At 32.6% G+C, this 14,923-nt stretch overlaps 1 pseudogene; it reads left to right on the forward strand.

Annotated features, from left to right (window-relative positions):
- The first annotated feature begins 10,410 nt into the window (after positions 1 to 10,410).
- LOC126735669 (uncharacterized) lies at positions 10,411 to 11,350 on the forward strand (annotated as a pseudogene).
- The last annotated feature ends 3,573 nt before the right edge of the window (positions 11,351 to 14,923 follow it).

A 14,923-nucleotide genomic window follows, 5' to 3' on the forward strand; every position in this document is an offset into this window, starting at 1 on the left:
CTTAGAATGAACTTAATTTGCAAACTACATGATGTAATAACAAACTCAATCTTAATATAGAGTGGTGAGTCTCTAACTGGGAATACATTTAGTAGTTCATACACTTTTTTTGTCAAAAAATACTTGGATCCGTGGATTAGGTATACAGTGTGTCCCAAAAATAAGTTATGGTGTCACCGACAATTTTTTTAAATCGTAATCCTAATTTTTTATTGCGTATTTTTAAAGAGCGCATTAAATTGTACCGGGTGGCCAACTAAGAATGGACGTCGGCAATATCTCAAGCCCTAATAGTCGTAGCGCCTTGAAAAAAAAATTTTGTAATAAAAGTGGCCAAAAAAAAATGCTGGAAATTATTTTGAAGTTCATTGGTCAACCGCCAGAGGGCGCCACAGCTTCTTTAAATTGCATTTTTGCCAAAAAACCTCCAATAACGTACACCTCAAAATATTATATTAATATTCTAGGAAGATTTCCTCACAAAAAAGTTTTTACAAAAATTTCAGTTGTCAAATAAAGTGGTTGGGGGCGTTTTTAGCTTGAATAAAGAAAACAGCTGAAAATCAGCTATAACTGGACCGATTTTTTTTAAACATATTTTTTTTTAAGTCTATTGTTGCCTTATTTTTTTCAACCAAAAAAAATTTTCAAATTACTTTTCCTAAAATCTTCCTAAGAAACTGGTGAAAACGGCACTTTGATATCACTTGTTAAACTAAACTTATTAACAAAATAGTGTCCATTCAAAAATAAAAGTGATAAAAATGCCCATAAATTACTATTTGCTTAGACAAGCTGAATAAAGTCGTATTAACTAAGTATTTTTAAAAAGAAACAAACTCAGTAGTGTTTTAGAAAATCCGAGATATAGAATTGATCATTATACGTTTATTTATACAGGGTGTTAACTAAATAAAGTTGACCAAATTGGCCTATTTTGGGAAAACTGTGCATACAGTTTATAGTTGTTCTATAGGAAAGTTTTGAAAATTTGGCACCATACCATACCATAGAAAAGTTAATTAAAGATACATCAATAAAATAATTTGACACTTGTAACAATTTTGATGATACCGGATGTAGATGAAAACTTGCTTATTTTAAATAGAACACTCTATAATATGTTATTTGATATTTGAATTCTACATACAATTTTAAGAAATCTTAGGTGGTACAATAAATAATATGTTATACACATAATTTATTTAGTGCCTCCCCAAATGTTCAAAATGCATTCCATCATTTTCTATGCACTGAAACATCTTTTGTTCGGTAGACAAAACTGCAGTCTCTACCTCAGCAAATGAGAGAGTCTGCATGCAATCCCTAATCCGGCCAATCATCTTTTGTCGCGTCGTAGGTCTTGTAAAAACAATTTCTTTAACTCGACTCCATAAATAAAAATCCAGGCACATTAGGTCTAGTGATCTAGCCGGCCATGGAAAGGTACCGCCCCGTCCTATCCATCTACCAGGGTAGCTAGCATCTAAAAACTCCCGAACATTTCGGGCGAAATGTGCTGGACAGCCATCGTGCTGGAACATCATTCGTTGGCGAATTTCAAGTGGCACATCCTCTAATAAAATTGGCAATTCCTCCCTTAAAAACTGCAAATAATTTGCACCATTTAGTGCGTTGTTAACAAAAAATGGGCCGATAATTCGACCTCCTAATATTCCTGCCCAACAATTTAAAGACCAACGGCCTTGATGCTGGACTTCTCGCATCCAGTGCGGATTCGTTGGTGACCAGTAATGAATATTGTGGAGATTCACGCCTCCATTGCTGTGAAATGTAGCCTCATCTGTCCACAATATGTTTGAAAGCACCTGAGGATCCTCTGCAATCATACCCAAAAGCCAGTGACAATGGTCTAGCCGTCGGTCCGTTCGGTCAAAATCTTGTGCACTTAATTCTTGATGCAGGACTAAATGATATGGATGCAACCTGGAACAAGATGATGACTGCTGATTCAACAGAATAGACCAATCTGGTGCTTTTCGTGTAAAAATTAATTAATTTTACATTTAAAGCATCATCATCAAAAAATGAACTCTCCTTAGGAAAATTAAGTCTCATCGCGTATAGTGAAGATTAATATCCAAAAGATCGCTTACCTGTACTCCTTAAGAATATTCTGAACAGTAGTTCGATTTACTCCCAGGTCGTGCGCTATTGTTCTAGTACTTAAGTGAGGATTAAACTCGACGTAGGCTAAAACATTTATTATGTTGTCTTCGGTGCGTCCCCTGCGTTGTCTCCGAAACACGGGCAGCCGAACGTTTCCAGTCGTTCGCAAACGATGTATGATCCGAAGAACAACTTTTGCAGTAGGATGGCGTCTATCAGGATACTGATGCGCATACACCCTTGCAGCAACTGTGGCATTTCTCATACATTCAAAATAAGTACCTATTATGTCAAACGCCTCTTCGTTTGTGTAAAGCATTGTTAAACAAAGCAATACGAAAAACAGAGATAAAAAGTTAAGGAACAAAAAACTTGAACAAAACACAAAAAACTGGAACAAAACAGGAAAAACTGGAACAATACGAACAATTGGCACAACACGAAAAACTGGAACAACACGGAAAACTGGAAAAACAAAGTTCACAATACGGTGAACTAACAAGAAAACTATTGGATGTTATTAGCGAGACTTAAAAACGCTTTAACAATCGCAAGAAGAGACGCCAAAATGACATTTAACTGAAATATTTACATATTTTGCTTCCACGGTTACCTGCCACTTTTGTTTCCATAGCCTACTAACACAACTTTCCCAAAATAGGCCCATTTGGTCAATTTGGCTTAGTTAACACCCTCTATAAATAAACGTATAACGATCAATCCTGTATGTCGGATTTTCTAAAAGAGTACTATGAGTTTGTTTGTTTAAAAAAATACTTATATAAAAGGAGTTTATTCAGTTTGTCTAAGCAAATAGGAGTTTATCGCCATTTTTGTCATGTTTATTTTCGAATGGACACTTTTTTTTTATAACTTTTGTTTAAGAAATGATATCGAAGTGCCATTTTCACCAGTTTCGTTGGTTTTCTTCCCCGCTTTTAATGACGTAAAAAAATATATATAGTTGCATTTGAGTTTTTTGAAATAATCCGTCAGAAAGGGTTAGTCACAAGTCAACGCCCTCTAGCGGATTTTAGGAAAAGTAATTTGAATTTTTTTTTTGTTGAAAAAATAAGGCAACTCGGTTCAGTCATAGCTGATTTTCAGCTGTTTTCTTTATTCTAGCCAGAAACGCCCCCCACCACTTTATTTGACAACTGACAGAAATTTTTGTAGAAACTTTTTTGTGAGGAAATCTTCCTAGAATAATAATATAATATTTTGAGGTATACGTTATTGGCGGTTTTTTGGCAAAAATGCAATTTTAAGATTTAAAGAAGCTGTGGCGCCCTCTAGCGGTTGACCAATGAACTTCAAAATAATTTCAAGCATTTTTTGGCCACTTTTATAACAAAATTTTTTTTTTCAAGGCGCTACGACTATTAGGGCCTGAGATATAGCCGACGTCCATTCTTAGTTGGCCACCCGGTACATAGCTGCGAAATTTCAATTTTTTTGTGACCTGTAGTTTCCAAGATATATACTATTTTTTATTTAAACATTTTAAACCACTTGGTTTCTCTGAATAATACTATAAATTTCATTGTTGTGAATAGGTTTTAGAACCACTTCATTTTAAGAGTATTGCTTTTTTGTAAGCATTTTTTTTCGTAAGGAATTTCATAAATTTGGAATTTGGAAAGAAGTTACATTCCATTTTCGTTCAAATAGTAAAAGTAGTAAATTTTAACGGTGTTAAAAGACCTGTTTTGAGTGTAAAGTTTTTTACTTTTTAATTAATCATTATAAGTCAAATAATCAGATTTGAGTACTTTTTTTAAATTTAAACGCAATGCCCTATTTAACTTAAAAGCTCAAGATTGAATTCTTGATGATGATCAGATGCGGAGATAGAACAAAAACCCAAAAGAAGGTTATGGACTGATTCAGAAATATGTATAGTTCAGTTCAGAGATCTATTAGAATCTTTGATGTGCCGCGAATAGTCCGTGTGCCGGTGTTGCTTGTATTGTCACATGGCATGCATGTTTAAATTGCAAAATTTTATGTGGAAAGAGTCATAAAGTAATATTCTAAGCGAAATTTAATCATTTTATTAAATAAATAAATGTTTTAAGCATTTTTTTAAGAATTTATACATTTGATTCGTAAAATTTGACTACATGCGCCCACGTACTATTTTGTTAGACGCGGATTTTTGAGTTTAGTTTTATTAAGTTAGAAATTCAGGATAGTTGATAGCAAGATAATATTTAATTTAAATATAAGATTTAAGTACGTAAAATGAGTAAAACCAAAAATTTTAATTTAATAAGTTTAGTTTTTAGCCCCATCAGTGGGGTGTTTATAACAAGTGATGAGAGAATAGGTGGTACGAATTACTTAGGCCCATTTATTCTGTGGATTAAGGCATTAAATATTTACTTTTTGACACAAAAGGGTAAAATGTTTTGGTTTGTCTTCAAATTTTATATATTGGTATTGGTATTATGGTATTAGTATAAATTTTATATATGGGATATCCTTTTTTTGGGTATTGAGATTTATTTTTACTCGGTGGTGATTATTAATGGGGATTTTGGCTGCCATATTCAATGTCCTTTATTATTGTTTTTTTTTAATTAATACATAATATGATATATTATTATAATAATATAATCATGAAAACCCCCCATCTCTATATTTAGTACCAACTTCTTTTGATAAAAAGTAATTATGTAGTCAGAAAAGTGGAAGTATATTTTTTAAAATAAACTTTTACATTAAAAATCATCTAGCTGTCTATTTATGCGTTTAAAAGACACAAGTTTTACTTATAAAAAAACACACTTTACATCCTGAATGTAATATTTATTAATTCGTTTGCCTCGTATTTAGTTATTATGCATATTAGAAGAGATTAGATAAAAATTAACAAAAATATATGCTTATACTAAAAACTAAAAATCTTATACAAAACACTACATTTTAAGTATACTGGATCCTAAAACTACAGTGAGGATACTAAATACTTTTATAAATTTAACCACTCTTTTAAATCTGGCCCAAAAAGTTAATACAATTTACTAAATTCTGTTTTTTGCCATTGTTCTTTAGCAGTTTCTTCTATTAAGGAAGGAAACAGTTTCTCTGTTGCCGCTATGGATTCCAACTTCATCTCACACATCAGCATATGGATACTAAAGCATTACATTATATATACTTTATTGTGTCGCTGAAGGACAAACAGGGGTAGTAAGCTGTAAAAAACAACATTTTAGACCTGTTTTCTTAATAAAAACAGTGTTTTTCTTACCATAGCAAAAAAGGGTTTTTCCTAGAGAATGGTGGAAGAAGTAGTCTTTATTGTGTCACTGAAGGACAAACAGGGGGCAGTAAGCTGTAAAAAATAAAATTTTAAACTTGTTTAATTAATAAAAATATGGTTTTCTTACTATGGCAAAGGGACTTTTTTCCCAGAGAATAGAAATCATACATCAATCATAAATGTATCATACCATGTTTCGGCTAAATAATATATGGATCCTTCTTCCTCCCAATTTTTTTTTATTTTCCTCAAATATTCTATACACCACCTGATAATTTCATTACAGCAGCTCTTTTGTTAAGTCTTAAGCTTAAATCTAAGTTTTGTCAGGTATCTCCGCAAGGTTGAGACTGATAAATGTTTGTCCCTTGCCAATAAGGTGTCTGTATGGTCAGAACCACATTGTTTTTGTATTTATAATACACACCTTTCCTTAGCAATTTCGCAATGTCCTTGTCAAGTCCCTTTGATTATCCTGCATCTTTCCTTTTTATTCTGCCTTTAATCCTTTTTTTACAGGCATATGGTACTATAGGGAACCCCTGTTAAAAACGCTGTTTTTTGCAAAGTACTACAATCATTTGTGAACTGAGGATCATTCCTTAGATTGTTATAGATATTTAGATAAATTTGTTTGGCATCTGTACTTAAACAATTACGTTTTGAGACTGCTTGATTTTTCCCTGTAGCTTCTACTTCCCTTGCTTCTTTTTGCTTCCTCAACACTAGAAAATAAACTATCAGAACTATGAAAGTCTAAATCACTGTCCAGATCACTCTAATTGTTTTCATCACAAATGTTACTGTCTTTCTTGTACACCCATGGTCTCCATAAGCCCGCACAAACACTTTCCTCTTAATTTGCCAAATTGTCCTGCCTATTTTCCCAGAGTCGAAACATTTTAAGGTCTTTAGGTATAATACCAAAACAAATTCACAAGCACAAATAAAAAAAACACACTTCCTCACAGTAAAAACTGCAAAAAATTAAGACGAATACAGGCCAAATTTCCAGTCAATATTCTTTACTTTCATAAACGTGTAAAAATCATAACCGGCAAAACACATCAAATAATAACCTCACATGACCCCCCTCCCAACTATTAAAGGTGATAGACCCATCCTTAAAGATCTCTTTAAAAACACGTCGAAAGCAATAAAAAACAGCCCAAAAATTTGTTTGGGTACGGCCCCGTAATTCTCAAAATCAGTGGGATAGAGAGAGATACACAATCACTTGCACAGCCTAAAGTAGGAATCGCCAGAATGCAGATGTTTTATCTTTGTTTAATAGACTGGCTAAAAAGAGGTGACAAGTCTGTGAGTGCTGAAAGTGTTTAAAATATTTTGTAAGATGCTTGGATTTTAGTCAGCGGTTAATTTTTTGGTATTATTTTCTTGTGATATTATTTTCTTTCTAAAAATTGACATTTTCGAAAGAAAAATAAAAAATAGTATAAAACATGGGGTTTTACGTATATTTAAAATGATTTCATAGATAAACAATATAAAATTTTGCCATTTAAACATGTATATCATGCGACAATAAATATGACATAGGCGCACGGACTAGTTAGTGCGGCATCTGCGACACATCAAAGATTCTAATAGATCTCTGAACTAGACTTTATCCTGATTTACCACCGATATCGCAAGGTACTGTAAGCAAAATTGAAAATCAGTTCCAGGAAAATGGCGACATTAAAAGAACAACTATTGCCCGTAAATCTGCGCTTAATGAAAATGCCAAAATTAATGTGTTATTATCAGTTCAAGAAAATCTTAACATTTTCACTAGACAAGTAGCGCGCGAATTGGAAATGAGTCATATCTTATTTTTGGGACACTCTGTATAATTTTGTTTTCAACAAAAAAGAGCGAAACTAAAAATACTAACCGACGGGTCCGAGGATTTTTTTGAGAAAAAAGTATATAAACTGCTGAATTTATTCCATGTTACAGACTCACACTGTATATCAAAATGCTTTAAAGTTTCGTATTCAAGAAAAAAAAATATTTAACAAATATTTACTGTAATCATGAAACAAATTCCCACATTTTAACTAGATGTAAATCTATAAAATATATTGATGTTACATTCGAAGAATTACTTAACTTTAATTCCCATTTGCAGTATACAATTTAAAATTTTATCAGCATCTAGATCATTGGGTTTTATCATAAGAATTTGCGGGATATTTGAAAATTTAAAAAAAAACTAAAGAAGTTCATTACCTATTTAGATTATATTCAAAGATTTGTAAAATATTATACAGTGCTTTCATTTCAAAACGATCCACCCTTAATAACTTTCTTAAATGTGATACATCATAGTAAGAAGCGTAAAATTCTCTATTCAATGGTACCAAAAAAAATGAAATCGGTAAATGTGTAAGCAAATAGTTAGCGAAAATGTCTAGAAATAATGAATCTTTTATTTACGCCAAACTTTGGTATGTCAAATGGCTACCCCATGGTATACATTATTTTAAAGGGCATTCATCAATGGTTGTAAAAAAAAATAAAATTGATTGACTAAGAAGCAATTAAACTGTAAATCGGTAGGGTATTAGCAAGACAATAAAAAAGCCTATTTTCAAACTCCTTACGAACATTGGCAAGGGTCTGCTCGCTAATTTCTCTGCATTCTTGAAATATTCTATTTTTTAAATTCTCAATACTCTTAGGTGGGGTTTTATAAACTTTGCTTTTTAAGAAGCCTCAAAGAAAAAAGTCTAGTAGGGTTAGGTCCGGAGAATTATAAAAATCTAAGGTATTGCAGTGTTTTTTTGTACCTATTAGGTAGGTTTTGCAAAAAATAGAAGTGAAATAAATACACATACAAAGTTATAAGACTGCAAAGATTTTTGCAAAAAATTTGAAGACACTCTTTTTTCTCTGAAATAACGGTACACATTCTTTACTTAAAAAAATAAATAATTTGCTTGAACTAAATGTACTGTTTGTTACCACACATTTTAACTTCTAAATTGCTTGTATTTTTTTTTTGATGATCTATTATAAAAAATGGAAGAATTTTAAAATGATGTAGGTACCACATTAAAAGTATTCATTTAAAATACCAAAGTTTGGCGTAAATAAAATATTTATTATTACATCGCTAACTATTTGCTTACACATTTACCGATTTCATTTTTGTTGGTACCGTTGAATAGAGAATTTTACGCTGCTTACTATGATGTATCACACGATGGGGGTTCCCATTTGACATATTAAAGTGAGGTTAGCTGGAGGTGAGGAGGTGATTGACAGAACTTCAGTAAATGCATAATTAAACGTCCCCCTGTATATCTAATTTGACGTGTTTTTTTTTTTTTTTAAGAAAATTATTAAGGGTGGAACGTTTTGAAATGAAAGCACTGTATATTATCAAATATAAAACAGGATGGCATATTTCCAGAAAGAGGAACCTCACAAAATTAACTTCTTAATCAATTTGAACTTATGTGTTTGAGCGCAGAAAAAATTATGTTGTGTGTGTGTGTGTGCTTTTTTTACAGTGCTTAATTATACAATGAATTTGGATAAGATGTTTTTACTCTATAGTATTTAAATGCAAGAATGCATTTTATTATGCTTCTTTATTATTTCTGTGGCAATTGCAGTTATTTGCTTCTCTTTTACAATTTATATCTATCTAGTATCCATAATTTACTTGTTTTGTTTTTCTTATTATTAAAGTCTTGAAAGAACATTGAGAGGCTAGAATTAGCATTGCCGTGGAACTATGGGCAGTTTGTTTGCTTGCAACATCTCTGATGCAATGATGCCAAATGCTTATGTAGAAATGGTAAAAAAAAACAATTTATAATATCATAAAAATTTGTCACTTATTTTGACAGGCGCAAAATAATACTATTCCCCTTTAATAAAATATGAAGCATTTTTTTCCATAAAATATGATAAGATACTCTATAAATACATTCAAAGTTAAATGAATGTAGATAGCGTATACTCATTTGAGGATTAGGAGATTGCGAGTATTGAGCTATTCAGTACTTTTTATTTTTTTAAATTATTTATCGGCAATATGGCAACCCTGCTTTTTCAGTGATTGACCGCCTGGAGAATCGATCGTTTTTAGTCAGTGCTGCCAGATCTACCGATTTTTCGGTATATCTACCGATATCAACACAAGTCTACCGATATACCGATTTAAGCCTTATTTCTACCGAAAAGTCGTAGTCGTATATTTTAAAACTTAATGTGTAAAAAAACTTATATTTTAGCTAAAATTTAGAACCTTGATACTCATAAATTAAGCAAATGATTTATTGAAATAAACTCACTAGATAATAACGTAGGTTAGAATTTACTAATCGATATATCATCCAACGTTGATTTTAAGTGACGTTTAGAATTTAGAGTTGATATTTTTAGGACGAATAATAAACGCTCATTGCGGGGAAACCCAGAATGAAGATTTCCCGTAACGGGCGTTTGCTTGTAAAAACCTTTGCGCTGCGGTTCATTTATTCTCATTGTTTGGTTGGTGAATCGTGTATTTTTCTCAATTTTCAATTAAACGTTAAAATGAATAGTGACGCTGGGTCAAGTGATAATAATACGGACGACGAGAGAAGAAATCCAGGTTCTTCTACAAAAGAAAGGAAAAAAGCAAAATATATGCAAAATTATAAGGAAAGTTGGGAAGATTTACCCCACTTTAAGGGATGGTTGAGTAAAAGTAAAAAAGGCAGAAATTATGCATATTGCAAACCCTGTAACAAGGATATTAATATTAGTTGTGGAAAAGATTCTTTAATTAAACATAGCCAAAGCAAGGGGCATGAACAAAATGCGAAAGCTATTCTAAAACAAAGAACCTTAACTTCGTTTGCATGTGCCGTTCCAGGGGAAAAAAAGCTAAAGGAAAATATAAAAGAAGGTATATTATTAGGTAATTATAAGGTATTAATTAATTATAAGGTGTATTATAAACATAGCTTTATTAAAAATTAGTCTAATTTGCTAAAAAAAAGTTTTTAGCTTTTAGGATAAATAAGATTATGTGCGTTTATCGCTGAACATAATTTGCCGTTTGCAACAATGGACCATTTAGTGAAAATTGTGACAAAAATCTGCCCCGACTCGAAAGTGGCTCAAGGTTTGGCTTGCGGCAGGACCAAAACAACAGGTATTGTGAAAAATGTTTTGGGGCAGCATGCGTTCGAGATTCTCTGTGAGCATCTTCAAAAAAATAAATTTTCATTGATAGTCGACGAATCGACCGACCGAAGCTGCGAAAAGACTCTTTGTATGGTTGCCAGAAGTTATCGAAATAATACCATCAAGGACGATTTTCCGGGGTTGGTAAAGGTTTCTTCAGCGGACTCTAGTTCACTATATAATCATATTATTATAAAAAAACATGATAGGGTTCGCGTCGGATGGTGCAAATGTTATGATGAGTCAACATAAATCAAGTATGGCTTTGTTAAAAAAAGATGTTCCATCATTATACACTATGAGATGCATTTGTCACTCATTTCATTTGTGTGCCTCTTACGCCTGCCAAAAATTACCACGATTTGTCGAAGACTTAACACGTGATATTTATAATTATTTTAACTGCAGTCCTAAAAGAGTATCTGAATTTTCAGAGTTTCAAGAATTTTGTGACACAAAATCTTACATCCCGCACAAACCCGCTGGCTTTCCGTGCATTCTGCGATATCCCGAATCCTTGAGCAATATAATGCCCTTAAACTTTTTTTTACAGATGCAGTAAGTCAAAAAAATCTACTGGCTGCTGAAAATATTTTAACAAAACTCAGAGATCCTACCACTAAATTATTTTTACAATTCTTTGATTTTATATTACCTTTTTTTAATAACCTTAATAAGGAAATGCAATCTGAGTCACCAAAAGTCTATGTTAAAAATTCAAAAATTTTCAAAGGAAGTGATAATATTTTGGCAACAGGTTGAGGACATTAAAATGGGTGATGAAACCGCACCATTTAAGACATTGACTAATTTTGTTAAAAACATTCTTTGCTTGCCTGTGTCATCAGCAAATGTTGAAAGAAAATTTTCTCAATTTAATTTGATTAAAACTTACCAAAGGATGTTTTTAAATGTGAATACTTCCGCCTCTCTTCTTTATACCAAAGAGTTTATAGGAGAAAAAAATTGTTTCGACTTTACTATAGAAAAAAAATTAATTGACAGTATGAACAGCAGCACTATATATAAAGAGTAATACCTACATAGGTATATACCTAGATTACCTAGTCGAATTTGTTATGCTGCTAGCGCTAAAGGCTACCAGAGATTTAAGTATTAAGTTCATTATTGAGTATTAATTATTAAGTATTTTATTAAATTAAAAAGCCGGCCATAATTTAATTAAAGTTTAAATTAAGTTATGGCCGATTGCAGGCTAAAGCAATACTTTAGGTACCTACATAGGTAGGTATATACCATGTATATACCTACAATATAATGTATATTATATTATGTAACACTTTTATATATTATATAATATTTTGTATAATTTTTTTGGTAAAAATAAATTTTCTTTAAAAAATCATGTGTTGGGTCTCATTTATTGTACAAAACACAGATAATATAATATGTATGACTTAAAAAAAATTGTTTGCATCAAATTACGACAATATTAATTTCTACCGGTTTTTTCTCCAATCTACCGAAAAAAGTCGGTTACATCTACCGAAAGTTACAGCGACGATCTGGCAGCACTGTTTTTAGTTGATATGTAAGTGCAACAGAGTTTGGTTGTACGAAACGGCGGTGTTTTTTGAGGCGCGATTTTTTTTTAGTATTTTGTACCCTGTTTGTGCGACGTTCACGTGTTTTTTGATAATTAGTTGTCAGCTCAAATGTTGTTTTTTGTCAAGTTTCAATGAGAATCATCTATAAACTGTCACCATAAAGCGAATAAAGGGTTGAAATACTTTTAGCCTTTTATTTTTTTTCGAACCGTCGCCGACGGTAATACGTCTTATCAGAAGGCGACAGAATATTATTGGCGACCGTGACAGGACAGTAACAGCTTTGTAACGGTTTTTTCTGACGCGTTACGATAAGTTTGTTGTGCTTTGTTGAACTAAGATGCTGATAGATAAACACCGGGTTGCCGTTAGTTTTTTATGCAAACCAGTGTAGCTTTGAATAGTCTACTGGGATTTGCGTTACAAATTTAACGCACCGGGCTGCCGTATTCTTTTGGGTAAACGAGTGTGAGTCATGTACCCTTTTATGAAAATCTTAGAAAAATAGTTAGCAAAAAGAAACATAGAAAAGTTATACGCTCTGTCTTTTCAAAGAGGGCTAACGATCTTGAAAATTTATTTACGGAGGATGAGGAAAATATTCGGGAAATAAAAATTATTTGGGAAGTTCTCCAAGGACATTGTAGTTCGCTTAAAACTGATGATGAAGTGTACAATGCACTGTTGGAAAAAGATGCCTCTGAGGACAATTTACTTAAGGAAACGGAAGGAAGCGAAAATTATACCAAGCGATATATAGGTCTCTTACAGTGCTATGAAGAGCTGGTACAGAATGCCACAAAATCTGAGAAAGGATATCGTCAGTCCCAGCGCTCGTCACCATGTAATAACTCATCAGTCAGGTAAAAACCGAAAATTCAAATTCCAGCTTAAAGTTTTTGATGGAAACATAAGAGAGTTGTTGTCATTTTGGTCGCAGTTCAAAAAAGTTCATGACGACGCGGACATTGTTCCTGAAAATAAGATACAATACACAATATTTGCTTCAAGCTACTGTTCGAGGAAGTCGGGCAAGGCAACTCGTAGAGAGTTTTCCCGCAACCGGGCAAAATTATTTACCAATAGTAGATTGTTTAACTCATTTTGGCCGTGAGGATTTGCAAATTGGAGCTTTAACTTGTTTCTTAAACTGTTTTTCTTTATGATAGGTTAGAGACACAGCTGCGTGGTTTAGAGACTTTAGGTATAAAATCAGATAAATATGCAGCTATGCTTTTCCCACTGATCGAGTCGTGTTTGCCTGAGAGTGTACTGCGTGTTTGGCAACGTTTGCAGCGTATTTCAGAATTTAACTCCTCGCAAACTAATTTGAGGGGTTTAGTACATCCAAGTATGGAAAAGAAGCTAAATAGCCTTATGTCCTTTTTGCAAACCGAAATAGAAAATGATCAAAGAATTAGATTAGCATCAGAACGGTTTGATTTAAAGACATTTGTTATATAAAAAGAATCGGGGCAGGGGCAGGGGTTATCTAAACATAAATTTATATCTTCAGATCAAGTACCCACTGCTGCAGGTCTTGTTAATTTTAATCCAAGTGTGACAAAATATATTTTTTGTAATAATGCACATGCAGCCGCTGATTGTCGGTCATCAAGCGCGTAAATGTAGGATGCGTTTAAAGTGTGATGTTTGTCATAAGGCTCATGTGTCCCTGATGTGCCCGAATTTACATATAAGTTCCCATCAGAACAATCCAGAAGCTCCAAGGGTTGTTAATAATTTAGTAAGTAATTCGGTATCATCTAATAAATTAGTTAGTGTCAATAGCCCCAGTAGCCAAGTTTTTATGCAGACCTTGAGAATAAGATTAAAAGGCAATAAGTAGTTGTATCGTAAGAGCCTTGATTGACACTGGTTCACGAAAATCTTATATTTTGCAATCGACTGCCAGTTTTCTGGGATGATCTCACATTTAGAACATCCGCTGTAAATAATAAATGGGTTGGATAACGTTTGTTCTTTTTATAAATTATTTTTAAGATTTTTTATATTTCTGTATGACGTTCAGTTGGTTTAAAGTGGTGTTATAGAGGCCTTCCCATACCAAAATGCCGTACCGTATAAGTGACTCAACTAATGCCTTATATATTACTATCAATAACTTTTTAGATAATATTTCTCTTAAAATGTAAAATTTATATATTAATTTCCTGATGTTATTTTTTAGTTTGATTATATGACTTTCCCACTTCAAGTTTTTGTCAATTGTTATACCCAAATATTTTGTATTATTTACTTCCTTAATATCAGTTTCAAAATTTGGTACCGAGATACACGAATATCTAGGGCGATTTGCTGCAGAGGCAGAGAAAGCTATGTAATTAGATTTGTTTAAATTAAGTGTTAATTTATGATGGTTTAGCCAGTGTTTTATTTTTATTAATCCACTCTGTGCCTTTTCTTTCACATTCTCCCAAGTCTCTCCCGCATAGGGAGAGACTTATCACAAGGAAGATACAATATCCTATCATCAGTATAGGATATTGTAACAGCATCAACATCCAGATTGTGTCAAGAAATTTAGATAGGAGATGAATAATATGGGACCAAGAACTGTTCCTTGGGGAACACCAATTTTTATGCTCATTGGCTCACTGAAAGTGACTCTAATTTTCACTATTTGTTTGTGGTCATTAAGATATGATTCAAATAGTTGTAACACATTGCCTCTAATTCCATAATTCTCTAACTCGTTAAGTAGTTTTGTATGGGGAACTATGTGAATGCCTTAGCTAAATCTAAG

Source organism: Anthonomus grandis, chromosome 4 (assembly GCF_022605725.1).
Source record: "Anthonomus grandis grandis chromosome 4, icAntGran1.3, whole genome shotgun sequence".
NCBI classification, from domain to species: domain Eukaryota; kingdom Metazoa; phylum Arthropoda; class Insecta; order Coleoptera; family Curculionidae; genus Anthonomus; species Anthonomus grandis.